Source organism: Prinia subflava, chromosome 4 (assembly GCF_021018805.1).
Source record: "Prinia subflava isolate CZ2003 ecotype Zambia chromosome 4, Cam_Psub_1.2, whole genome shotgun sequence".
Classification (NCBI taxonomy): Eukaryota; Metazoa; Chordata; class Aves; order Passeriformes; family Cisticolidae; genus Prinia; species Prinia subflava.
Genome location: NC_086250.1, coordinates 32,178,640 through 32,192,263, shown reverse-complemented (window position 1 = coordinate 32,192,263; position 13,624 = coordinate 32,178,640). Strand labels below are relative to the sequence as shown.

Here is a 13,624-nt window from a genome sequence, read left to right as displayed (position 1 = left end):
GAGTATGCTGTAACTAAGCTCCAGTGAATTACAGATCAGTTTGCCTATAGCTAAGAGAACTAAGAGTATTAAGGTCAATATTTTTACCTGCTTACTTTTGTGTTTTTGTCTACAGTCAACTCAAGATTTATTTTCATGTGTAGAGATTTATGTAGAGAGTGAGAAAATGAAGAACTTCTTTGTTGATTATTTAATTTAATTGGATTGTAATCAGAGTTGTCTATCTGAAGGGTCAGAGTCTCAGTTGAACAAATTGAACACATAATAAATGGATGTCCTTTGACACCAGATAATATTCTGGGTGCTAGGAAATTCTTAGGTTAGCTCAATTCTATCTTATGTATCATGGGTTATGAGCAACTGCAAAAATTATTTTCTGATATTTAATTACTGATTACAGCAGAGTTACAAAAGAAAGGACTCTATCATGTGATCTTGAAGTATTTGAAGTCTTAGGTAACATTAAAAAAAATATAAGTAACACTTAATGTAAAGCACCCACTTCATACTTAATATAGAAGTATTCCTGGAAGCTGAGTCTGATACAAGGTCTTCCGAGGTTGTCTAACCATCAGACTATAAAGTCAAATTCACCCTGCACTTCCTCTCTGGTCCAGTATATCCTTCATTCCTATTTGCCTGGACACTTGTTCAAAAGAGACATGCAGATTTCTTACACTTTGGTGGACTCTTGTCTGAGTAGGACATGAAGATTGAAGGTGGAGCGCACTTGAGAGCTTTTACGAAAGGGGTGGAACTGAATCTGGGAGTCCAAGGTATTCAGTGGGCACGCTAAAAGTGGTGTGCCATGCTGCGTGAGAAACTGGGGAAAGACTTCTCTTTGTCTGTGGTCTAAAACTGACCTACTTTAGATTTGTGTGTGAAGAGCATGGTCCTGCTGTGCTCTATGGCCTCTGGAAATGTTTAACGGCTTGAGCTTTTGGGGTGACTCAGACTTGACTCCTCCAAGTTTCTCAATCTAACCTGAGCTCAGACATGATCTAAGTGCTGAGCTCCTTTAGCCTGCCAAGCATAGGACAGTTCTGGGCACGTGCAGTGACTTAATAAGTACTGAAGAGATTTAACATCAAATGTTACAGGGCTTATAGAGATTAGGTGTCTCCAGCTCAGAAGGTGAGTCAGGACTTTGCAATTACAATTTCCCCTCCTCAGCCTAAGCTTTATTCTAGTACCTCAGTCTTGTACTTTAATCTGCCTTGAATGCCCTCTACATCTGAAATAAACAAAAGCTATCCCTATGTATTAGAGGGTTCTTTGTTTCTGGTAGTTAACTGCAGAATCATATTTCTTTAGAGAATGAACCTTAGAAACACATAAAATGCTCAGCCGTGATCAAAAACACATAAGTCACATTTCTGTACTTCAGGCTCTTCTGATCTAGGAAACAAATATGTATCCATTGCATTTAAGTAGAGAAAAGTCTGAGATAAGATCAATGTTCAGGTACCTTTGAAAATCTGAGTTCCTGTTGCTAGAACAAAGCTCACACAGACGGTGCATTTTTCTCAGCACACAGGTTCCTAAATTGTCCTGGATCAAAAAATTGATTAAATTGATTGCGTAGTATGGGCAATTCTGTTTGGATAACATTCTTTAAACTACACTCATTTGCATGCAGTAACATTTGTGATTTTTACACTTAATGATATAATATTTAAAACTTGCTAACGCTTCTTTGAATCTTTTTGTCACAATATTAGTTACAGTAGGATCATTCAGATAAACTTTTTTTCCACCCACCCACTGGGAAGGGAAAATGAAGAGCTGAGAAATCAAAAGGATCTGAAAGTAGATAAAAGAACATTTTCTTCTAAAATATATATATATTTTTGTCTCTCTTTTTAAAAAGATCTTTATCACAGTTCTCAAGCCACAGGCTATTGAAATTTCTAGTGCAAAGATTCACCTGGTGCTGAACAATCACGTACAACTTTTGTTTGATCTCTTTAATGTGAAGCTTTTAAGTCAGGCTGCTGAGATCATTGCCTATTGTGCTGACCAATGCAGTATCCTTGTACTTCCCTGCAAGTCTGCATTCATCTGCTGCCTCTGGTCTTGCCTTATACTCAATTCAAAACTTTTTTCAGGCAGTGACTGTGTCATGTGCTTTTAATATATACACACATATCTATATATGTCTATATATATCTATATATCTGTCTGAACTGAATTCTTAAGTAATACTTTATACCAACCAGTAGTTATGTAAAATCATGTATATTTATTTAATGGACTTTTTGCAAAAATAAAAATATATATGTTGTGTTTCTATTATGGCACTTCAATATGATAGCTCTGTATTTGAAGGTAATTCCAGTTATTAATATTCTAAATAAAATTAAATAAGCTATTTTAACATTCAGCTTTGTGAGAGTTTGAAGAAAAAGGGTTTATTTTGCATGAGAAACTCTCAAAATTGCGACATTTAAAACCAGAAATCCTTTCAGTACTATGTCATTCTGAAAAGTGAGTATAATTCAGAAAAGCAAAGAACCCGATATTTAGTAATTTCTGTTTCTTATATAGTAAGGTATCATAGGGCAATTTTTCTTCAACATATGCCTCAGGCCTTTCATTGTGACTCTTCCAGAAGTAGTCACTGACCCAGTACAATCTATATGTTAGAAAAATGTTTCTCCTCATTTCTGGAAAAAGCAAATATATAGTTAGATCCTAAAAACACTGCAAATACATGTAAATGTTAATTTTGGCCCATCAGATTAGAACATGCCAAGTGTTACTGTCTTTGTAAAATGAGCTTAATCTTCTAGATAAAGCAAATTATTAATTTATGTGCTACAAAAGGCTGAGAAGAATCCCTTCCATTCAAATAATCTGCTATTCAGAGATTTCTCATCAGGTTATAAACACTCCGCCAAATACATTTAGAATTTTGTATCCCAAAGGTTAATTATACCTGCAAAAAAAGCCCAACACCAAAGTATTTACATAATATTTGCAGAAATTCTAATTTATTTATTATATTTACATGACTATATATCGGCATTAAATGGAATTACAGCCAGCAGAATCTCTTCTAAGCAACTTGCTTTTGTTGGAATAATTAACAATATAAATATTCCAGCATTCACTTTATTGTTACACTAAAGACTCTACTGGGATATATAAAGACACTAAAGGTAAAGTGGATAAGTCAATTTACTGTAATTTTCTCTTTCACATGTTGCATAGTAGCTCTTTAAAAGGCTGCGGGTTTACAATCTTCATGAAGACTTAAACCTGCTATCTGAGTGTGAGATGTGAACTCAAACTGAGAAAAAGGGGAAGCTGACTTCTGTTGATGTTGTTATTGATGATATTGCCACATTAGAGAAGTTTGTTGCAAAAGTTTTCACGTTGGCTACCTATGCCATGCTTTCTCTCATTCTTGTAATGCTCTCTAAGAGAATGGCACTCAGGTGTGAAGGTGTGGGTGATTTTTTTGTTCTCATGGATGTTTGTACAACTACGTTTTCGACTTATTATGACTCTCAAAACCAAGCTGTTCATTGCCCAAAAACTAACAGCTCTAATCAGGAAGTATCTTTTACCTGTGTGCAGAGATGGCTCCAGAAAATGTCAACCAGCACTACATATTATTAACATATGACTGTGGTTCAAATGAAAAATAACAAAAATTTAAATGGAATATCATGATATTTCATCATAGACTTGTATTAAGGAAACAATAACACATATTTTCTCTTCCCCAAAAAGTCTTCTACACTATAAAAACAGCTAAATCAGTTGCAGAAGAACGTCCTAGTAGAGTCATTAGGTATATTAGTCCGTTTCTTTGCAGCTACAAGTTTAGTAAAAAAGAAGGAGGCTTGGCTGGGGTTTCTGTATCCTGGCACCTACAAAAAGTGAAGGTTTTTATTGGCAGTTAGAAGAACTGGCCAAGCTCTATCTTTGATAGGAAAAGACTAAGACAAAATGAAAGGAAATTGATGCAAAAAAGAGCCACTTAACAGTTTTGGGGTTTTTTTAATATTTTGTCCTAACAGCTTCATTCATCTAATCATCTATTATTCCTTCTTACTTTTAATTTTTTTTTTTAATACCATTTAGTTACATATTGGCTTAGCTACTGGTTTTAATTTATGTTGTACAGTTCTTAAGATATGGCATTAATTATTTATTTGAAATTGTAAGCCAAAGCCATTTTGAGTCAGGTGTTTTATAATTCCATATGGTAAGAAGGAGACAATTGATTTTTGTCCTATCTCTATATAACAATGATTGAGGTGAAATGGATACTGCTTATACCAAATTAGAAGCAAAGGAAACTCAAGAGCATGGCATTCACATCCTGTGGCTTCAGCCATTTAAAAGGCAGATAATATCTTCTAGGCTTTCTCGGTTGTCAGCGATACTTTAGATAGCAAACAGAGCTTTGATTGCATGCTGCTGCTTGGAAATGGCACTGCTTGGTTGGCATTAGCAGGCAAAATTCTTTTGCATTACCTCCAGCCAGTGAATAAGGAACTCTTCAAACCAGCTAAAGGGTTTTTTCCTCCCTTATAGGTCACTCATTATTTTATACAACACTGGTGTGCATACAGGATCATCACTACATATATTTGATGACTAAATAGTACATTGCAGTCCTTGCAATTCGTATCATTGCAAAACATGACTTTAGCAACATAAGCATAGCGAAAAAGCCTTTTAAAAGTAAGATGAGATAATAAACAGCACAAACTCTTCTTGTTTATAGTGCAGCATTCAGTGCTTATTACTGTTCTGTGTAAAATGCTAAGGAAACAATAATTTCCAGGCTTCATAAAAGCAGTGTAAATATCAGCAGGTGTATTAGTGCTATTACCATGGCTGTAAAAAGCTCATTTGAGCAAAATGTTCAGGAAGAAACTCTTATTACTTGGCAATGCTACTGGACCATAATCTTAATACAAAAGCTGAAATCATTAGCTGAAACCATAACTACCTTAAAACAAGTATGTATGCACAAGAGTTCTTAAAAGCTTGGTAAAACAGCCTAAACCAGAGCAGGCGTCTTCTGCTCATCAGTTACAGTGGAAGCAACAAACCCATGCTGGGCAAAGTGGATTTCCTCTGATGAAAGCTACCTCATCAAGCTTCTTGGAGACGCAAATAAAGGTGTCTCTGGATTAAAATCCATTTCAAAAGAAGACATTTCATAACCTGAAACAGAACTGGAAATGTAAGGAGTGAATCAGGTTCATCAGATAGCTATTGCTACCAGTCTGAATTATTGATTGTCAAACTTATTAGTTCTATGGTAATCGATGATAACTGGTCTGCAGATAAAATTTCTCACTGTCTGTATTTATACAGCTGCAACTGGGTATAGTTGAGTAACTCATTCTTGTGTAATTCCACTGGTGATGCATAAGAAGTTCAGACAGGACCAACAGAGAGTACAGAAAGAATTGTGAGGAATTTTTTTTCACTTGTTTGTTTTATTTCTTTGAGAAAGATCACCTCAGTTATTAGTGGACTGAAGTGAAGAAAAGAAGAAAAAATGAAAAAAAAATGAAACAAGTATTCATTAAACATGTACAAATTCCATAAATCTTGGATAAAATTATGAAGACATCACTGTGCTGAAAAATGAAGAAATATATAACACTAATTATACCAACAAGCATATTGACTATAACTCATAGACAAAGGAGTAAACAACATGGAGAATACTCAAGATACTGAACACCGACCTTTCCCTTCTGATGGTATAAATAAATCTTGGTATAAACAATGCATAACTTTTCATTTTTTGACCAAATTTTTGAAGATTAAAAAAAAATAAAGAAAACAATATGTTTAATGCAAATTATGAAGTCTTGAACTTTTTTATTTTTACTTGAATAAGTGAAGTACCTAATAAACTATTCCTGACACAATCCTAATCCAAAGGTAAAGAATGGTCAAAGTAGTAAATGTGACTGAGTGATGAACTAGTTTTTATCTTCTAGCATAATGAATTATAACAGTCTTAATACTGTGCAATTAATCTTTAGAAAGACAGCAGTAACTGTAAAATAGAGTGAAAACTGATTAAGAAAAAGGCATAGAAAATCAATTTATGCTTAAACTATAATCCATTTACATTGAATATGGAGAGTGAACCTTGACCCAGAACATCAATACTACTGAGCACAAGAAAAAGGAAATCAGCTGCCAAGAAAAAACTTAAATGAATGAATGGTGATGAAAATTCCAAATTTATACTTTGCTTTTGGAAAATGAAAGGTAACTGAAGGCAATACAGAGTACTTCAGACTGAAATCTGACACACCACATCAGCTACCAAAAAAACCCCGCTAATAAACCCAACCACAAAACACTCTGAGCTTTCAAACTGGAAATACATCTGTGAAAGTTAGAGTTGATTCACTGTGTTTTTTTATTTTTCTAATAAATAATGAAAAAAAATGTTAGACAACTGTTTAGTTCACAGAGCAGGACCATGAAAGCAAGTCAATGCCCACTTCCAGCCACAGATTTCTCCACTGCTGCAGTTTTTAAAAGATAGGGTGTCAGCTATAATTAAATCAATAATTAGGCAGCTGCAAATTATAATGGAAACCCTGAAAAACTTCATAAGTTAACCCATGCAAGCATTTCCTGTTAGTCACTGGATAGCTTCAAGCATTTTATTCCATGAGACTTGACCATGAATTTTATAAGAGGAAGTAATTTTGCAATAGTTGAAGTAATAGAGTATTTTACAGAAATCATTTTCAAGGTCTTCAGCTTTTCTGAGTAATGGATTTTAAACTTCAACCTGAGATCTTGAAAATGGATTTTACTTTTTTTTTCCTTTCCCCAAATAACTGGCAAACAAAAAGATTTCTTGAGTTACAACCTGAAAACCAACGCATCAAAATTACTAGAACCACCAGAAAAGCCTTCTACCAAGTGAGAGGTAACATTTAAAGGTAAATGGCACAGAATATTGAATTATTTTTGTCATCAGCAAACACTGGAACTTGCACAAGGACAGATCCTTGTTCTCCCTTAGGAGTCGAGTAGAACATGTTAAGGTCAAAGTTGCTAAAAATGACATGGTTAAGATGTTGCTACATCTTGACCCTCTATACACCAAATTCTTCAAAATACCAGGAGATAATTTTGACATACAATCGCCTACAAGAGCTTTTCAAACAGTTAAATGTGGTTAGAAGCTATTTTCTGTCATTAAAGCATCCACACTTCTGATTTCTGTAAGAATTTGAAAAGTAAAACCTATGTGAAATGACAGAAGCTAAAAGGATGTTTTGGAACCTCAGCCAAACTTTTACTTAAATTTAATTTTATGAGGAGCTGACACATATCTGTACTGGTTTCATCTGACATTAAATTGGAATGGTATTTTTATGCAATCTAATACGTTTTCTTTACTGACAAATCATTCATTTTTTAAAATGCCTTATGCAGAGCTCTTGGGTCAGAAAAGAAGGTCACATATAGAACATTTCTGTAAGAAGTTGGCTCAAAATGGAAGGCTTGAACCTGATCTGAAGCATAAATAGGATTTTGGTATGTTTTTGCCAGATAAGGGTTTTTTAATAACTGTCTTTTGTCTGAGTCTGGCTCATATCTACATTCCCTCAGTGTTCAGAAAACAGAAATTAAACAAGACAGATTTCAGGTAGGAAACCTATGTATAGAGGAAAATTCGGGAAAAAAAAAAGTTATTTCCTTTATCTATAGTAGCTAAGGACTGACCTTCTAGTCAGAAACTGTTGAGGTCTCATATGAAGGCAGCCAAAGAAATATGAGTAGTATCAGCTATTTCCCTAACTGTTAAACGTAAGTATTTGAACAAAGCAAACAAAAAACACCAAAATAAAAACAAAAAAAAAAGGGAAAATTAGGTTGGAGTAATTACTGAAAGTTTTTAGGTTTCTGAACAAAAGCCTCTCCTCATATAGGTATGCAGAATCTAAGTTCTAGTGGCTAGGGGCAATGAAAGAACTCATAGAATTTTGGCTTGCGATAAGAACAAACCAGATCAAAACAATTTTGTTTCCTCTGTGGCAGAAAAATCATCTTTGATGAAAAGTGGAAGAAGTATATGTAACATATAAGGTAATATATATGCATAGATAAATTTCAATTTTTATTTTACATGATGATTTCATAAGAAAACATTGAGCTGGATGAAAAACTGGTTTGAAAAGGTGTATTTTGATAGTAAAATATTTATTTTTACTGTTCATTATGAAATTTGAGTGAGTTATCTGGTGATGACCACATAGATTTGTCTTGGACTAGTATCATTATTATTAACAAATTTTAACGGACAGATTTTCAACAGTCAGTATAGAATGTGTTACATGCAAATCAGAGAACAAAAATTCATCAATTCAAAAGCAGTTTCCAACTTTCAAAATATTAAATAAAATAAGAAATGAGAATGATGAGATGTCAAGGGGAAAAAAAACCCACACAACTGACTATGGGAAATTTGAAAACTGTCTCATCTAGGGGAAAGACAAGGAAAGCCTACAGAGGACTGAAAGGGGTGATGTTAAAAAAGTTTTTACTTAGCCAAAAGGTCCAACTAATTGAGCGTTCCTTTTGTATACAACACTAGCCAGTAAAAACTCCTTGGGAAAAACTATATGGAGGGAAGTAAGGTGCACTGACCCCTCCCTAGTATAATCTCTGAAAATATACCAAGCCTGAAATTACAGATTTGGGGTAAATGCCAAAAAGAAACTCTTAACAGAGCTCAGGGAAGTTTCAAATCACTATCAGGAGACATTTCTGTAACAGTTAGACAAATGTTTATGAGATGATAGTTAATGCTAGAATGAGTCACGATATGAATCAAGGTCCTGAGATCTCTTTCAGACATATGGTTCCATATTTTCTCAGTCATTTTCCAGCCATCTTCCAGGGGTTTTTTTGATTTTTTTGGCAGAAAATATTTGATGTCTTTTATGAATAAACCATGTGAAATGTTTGGCTGAGGAAGATGAAGTGAAGAGGTTACAGTTCTTCTCAGGCAGAATACAATTCAGCAGCACAAAACCAGACTAGACTGAAAATAAAAAGGTCTTTTCAGAAAACTAGATGAACTTCAATATTTGTTCAGGAGATGTCACTTGAATTTGAAAACAAAGTGAATGAAGCCCTAAGGGGAATCAAATGAGAGTTCATACTTGGGAACACATCGAAAGAGTATTTTAGGACAAGTTTTCAAGAGAATTGTTATTTCATATAATAAATAAGAATTTTATTCTCCCCATTATTCAGCACATCTCCATTAATTTTATTGTCCTCTTTCACCTAGTATGTTAGTAAAATGTCTCCTTTTTTCTCTATGCTGGTCTTCAATACTCTCAGATGTAGGACCAGACATGGTATGTTTCTCCTGCATCATATGTCTTCTTGCTAATAATTGAATCTTTAGCTATTAAATTAGAAATCTTTTATGTGCAGGAAGTCAGCTAAACAAAGTTGTATCCATCATATTACAATTATGTGATAGATATTACCTAAGGTAAGACTAAAAATATACAATATAAAGGCTGAAATTATTAAAAGCTTCATATAGAACTTGAGCAATTTGCACACAACCAGACACCAAAATTACAGACTTCTCCATCAGGAGAGGCTTCCCAAGGAAGTGGTCACAGCAGCAGGCCTGACAGTTTGGATAAAGCTCTCAGGCACATGGTATGATTCTTACAGGTGTCCTATGCAGGGCCAAGAATTGGCCTTCAATGATCCTTGTGGGTCTCTGAACTCAGCAGATCTAGGAATAAAATTAAAAAAAAAAAAAAAAAAAAAAGAATTGAACATTTTATTTAGAGGAGATTAGCTGTCCTTTCCTATTCCATTAAAAAAAAAAAAAAAAAAAAAAAAAAAAAAAAAAAAGTTGTGGAATAGTACCCCTCTTTATCTCTCATTACTTCTATAAAAGGGTTTTTTCCCTCCCATAATTATGGAAAATCTGATGCCAGAAAAAATGAACTAAACCCCACCTTGACATTTATACATTGATGCTAATCAAGGCTAATCAGGGTTGTCCCTGTAGCACATAGCAACATAATAGTTTTTCTAAACAGACGTACACCCTACAGGTCTTAATTCACTCTTTTAGAGGCACTGACATGTTGAGGTTCAACTAGTTATGCTTTTCAGAATTAGATTTCCACAAACTGAAACTTTATAACTACATAAACCCCAGTTTACCTTAATTGGTCTTCACAGAGTCAGAGAGTCACAGAATATTCTGAGTTGGAAAGGACAGGCAATGATGACTGAATATAATTCTCATCTTTACCACTTTCTCTTTGCTTTCCGAACAAGGATAAAAATTTTGTTTGATCTTCTCCTTCATGAAGAATTTTCACTGGTGCAAGCTACTTCTTGACATATTTTTCTTCCATGGCTATTATCTAATTTTTGTGTTTACCGGTTCCTTAGCCATCTGAAAAGTAATATAGGATTAACCCTTTGCCAGACATGTTACATAGGCAACTTTTTGCATATGATTAATGTTCAGGTGATGAATATTTCTTCACGTGAAGAATGTTTCTTCAAAAGAGCAATACCTGTCACACGTCTCAGTATTGATCTTAAGGTGACACACACCAGAAATTCCATCTGAGGGTTAGGTATAACTTCTTTACAGTGCAGGTTACCATGGACTGGAAGAGATTGCCCAGAGAGACTGTGGGGTGTCCCTCACTGGAAATATTAAAGATGAATCTGGATGCAATCCTGTGCCATGTGCTCTGTGAAGACCCTGCTTGAGCATCGAGGTTGGACCAGATGACCCACAGTGGTCCTTTCCAACCTTACACTTTCTGGGATTCTGTGCATATATTAGTACAGGATTACACTTAATTTTCTGAAGCATGGCCTCAGACTTATTTACGCTATTCTTTCTATAGAGCCAGATTCAAATGTAAAGTATGGGGAAAGTGCTTCATGACACCTCATGGAAAGTAAGGCTACAGATGTTCCATGCCTACTGTAAGCATTACCTACTCCAATTCACTATGATATATCATAATCCTACGTGTTAGATACCAATGTTGAGCAGTAGAAAAATTGAAGTGTTTTTAGAAATCTATATATTTGATTTTAAAGAGTGATTTCAATTCACAAAATGCCTGGAAATTTTTTTTTTCTCTTTTGAATAACAAGTTCATATATTTACATTGATTATCTACAGTAGTTTTGAACCTTGCTTAAATTTATTCTATAAATATTTTTTCACTGAGATGACTGCAATGTAAGTGTAAATGAAACAACCTGTGTTGGTTTCATCAGACTATGCTCTGTATTGAGAGCTGAGACATCAATTTCCATGGAACTTATGACAAGGTGGAAAATTTTAGCTATATTTTGGCTGATGCATCAAGGGAAAAGATTATCATTGCCAAAACCAATTCCCTCTGCAATTCTTTACCTCGGTTATCTGTACTATTCTGCCTGTTATCTGTTTTCTCTCCCCATTGTTCTGGTTGGCAAGGGAAGTACGGGTCACTCTGCAGTGGCACCTGAGCACAGCTGCACAGGCTGCTCCTTGCACTGACGAGCTAATTACACAACAGTGACAAACCTGAAGGCACATTTCCTGCTGAGCTGAAAGATATCACTTTCAACAGAAGGGTAACTCATGCAAAGGGGGAACACAATCCTCCACGTTCACATCCCTTTGTAAAAGGAATTGTTGCATAAGTTGTGTCTACGGCAAAATTTGTTTAGGCCTGATTATTACGCAAGCTGACACAATGGGAGGAAAAATGTTTCAGTGGATACAAAAAGTGTTCTGATCAAATGAAATACAAGCCCCATCAATAATGGCTTGAAAGAGACTGTTTTACTGCCTACACCAAATGTGTCTATTTTTTTTAAGACTGCTTAGGTAAAGGTGAATTGCACTGACCATGCATTTAATGATATATTTTTCTATGCACAACTTGGCATAGATTATAACACTGAAAACATAGTCATAGTGATGTGAGGAATATTTGTTAAAATTTTCTAGCTTGATAATTTGAATTTGTTTCCCTAGCAGTCGGTTTCTATGCATAAGAGAAGCAGGAAATAATTTCTCCAAATTGGAATTGATGAAAGGTCTTTTTCTAAGCCACACATACAAGTCATTACTGATTAAATTATGTATTAAAAATTTAAGGGTGAATTATTTTCTCACCACCTTTTTTTTTTTTTTTTTTTTTTTTTTTTTTTTTTTTAATGGGTTCACTTATGCTTTATAGAGAGACTGAATGATATGCTTCACTCTTGAGTATTTATAACCATTCTGCTTAATTGAACTGTCAACTATGTGAAGAAATACACCAAAAATCTTTTACAACATCTAAAGCTTGGGATTCAACTGAAAGATCCCATTTCAGAAAAAAGCCCCAAGAATTATATTAAGAGTTTTATAGGGTAATTTTTTGCAATTGAGCAAAATCAGGTAGGTCGCAATAGAAGTATGTTGGTTCTTGTGCAGCTGATCTGTTACAGTGGTTTTTGTTTGACATTTTCCAAATCAAGTCTGACTTCATTTTCACTTTCCCATGAGGTAAAAATACAGATTTAAATGAGGCTCAATATGTCTCTTCCAAGCTGTACGTATATTACAGCTTCAAAATTATTTGTTTATCTGTCAGATGTCTTCATTCATATTTAGAACTTGTCTCCCAAGGGAACCTCCTTGGGATTTTGATTTGTCCAATTATTTCTTTTTGTACATTTTTTAATATTTCTTGCCAAATTAGGTTTGTCATGTAAGCAAGACACAGCACAGATACTAAGAGAAAGCTTATTTCCTTTGAAGTCCAAAGCAGATTATTATGGGAAACTCTTGATATTTTCCAGGCATACAAGTTTCAGAGGTAATATAAAGAAAATAGTATCAAGCAAAGCTCTTCTGCACTGAACTGCTCCAATAATATAAGTGGGCAATTGGCTTCAAGGTCCAGGTCCATCATGAAATGGATGGTATCCATCTATATCAGAATCAAAACTGATGTGTTTATCTTGGTCATTGCTCCTGCTTACGGATGCTAGAGAGAGGGCAGACAGGGAGGTGACATGTAGGTGTTAAGCCTCAGAGTGAGAATGCTCTCAGGAAAACATATGCAGTATGCTCTCGGAGCCTATGCCAAAAAAAAAAAAAACAAAAAAAACAACAACTTACTTCTCTTTTTCTTTCTCTCTCTTTCTCTTTTCTTATTCTCTTTTCTAAAAAAAACTTATGGCAAAAAATCAAAGCCTTTTAGATTTATTTTTTGTTTTATTTACTTTCCATTACTCTTATCCATTCACTTCTGTCTTAAGATTTGATAAAAGTAAAACTAAGCTTAAAAATTATATACATATATTTTGCGAACAATATGTTTCCTTTTCTTTTTTTAAAGTTGCTTTATGTTTCTCACACACAATCTTGCTTCACATACTCCTTTATCTTCAGGAGAAAATAACATACTGTCCCATAAAATGCCTGGTTAGCATGAGAATTTCAGCTCTCTAAGTATTGCTTTACACAATTCTCCATGAAGTAAAAAGCTTTTCAGTCACTGCGGATGAGTCAATCTCTTAGGAAATGCTTCTTCTTACAGAGGTGGCTAGGAATTCTCTTTCA

At 34.5% G+C, this 13,624-nt stretch overlaps 1 long non-coding RNA gene across 2 annotated transcripts in view; it reads right to left on the bottom strand.

Moving 5' to 3' along the window:
- Positions 1–5,369: 5,369 nt before the first annotated feature.
- Positions 5,370–13,624, bottom strand: part of LOC134550087 (uncharacterized) — a 40,825-nt gene continuing 32,570 nt past the window's right edge. For both annotated transcript variants that reach the window (XR_010080250.1, XR_010080251.1), the window contains 2 exons: positions 10,213–10,450; positions 5,370–9,772 (listed from right to left, as the gene is read on the bottom strand). This is a non-coding gene — a long non-coding RNA (uncharacterized LOC134550087). The remainder of the gene's footprint in view (positions 9,773–10,212; positions 10,451–13,624) is intronic.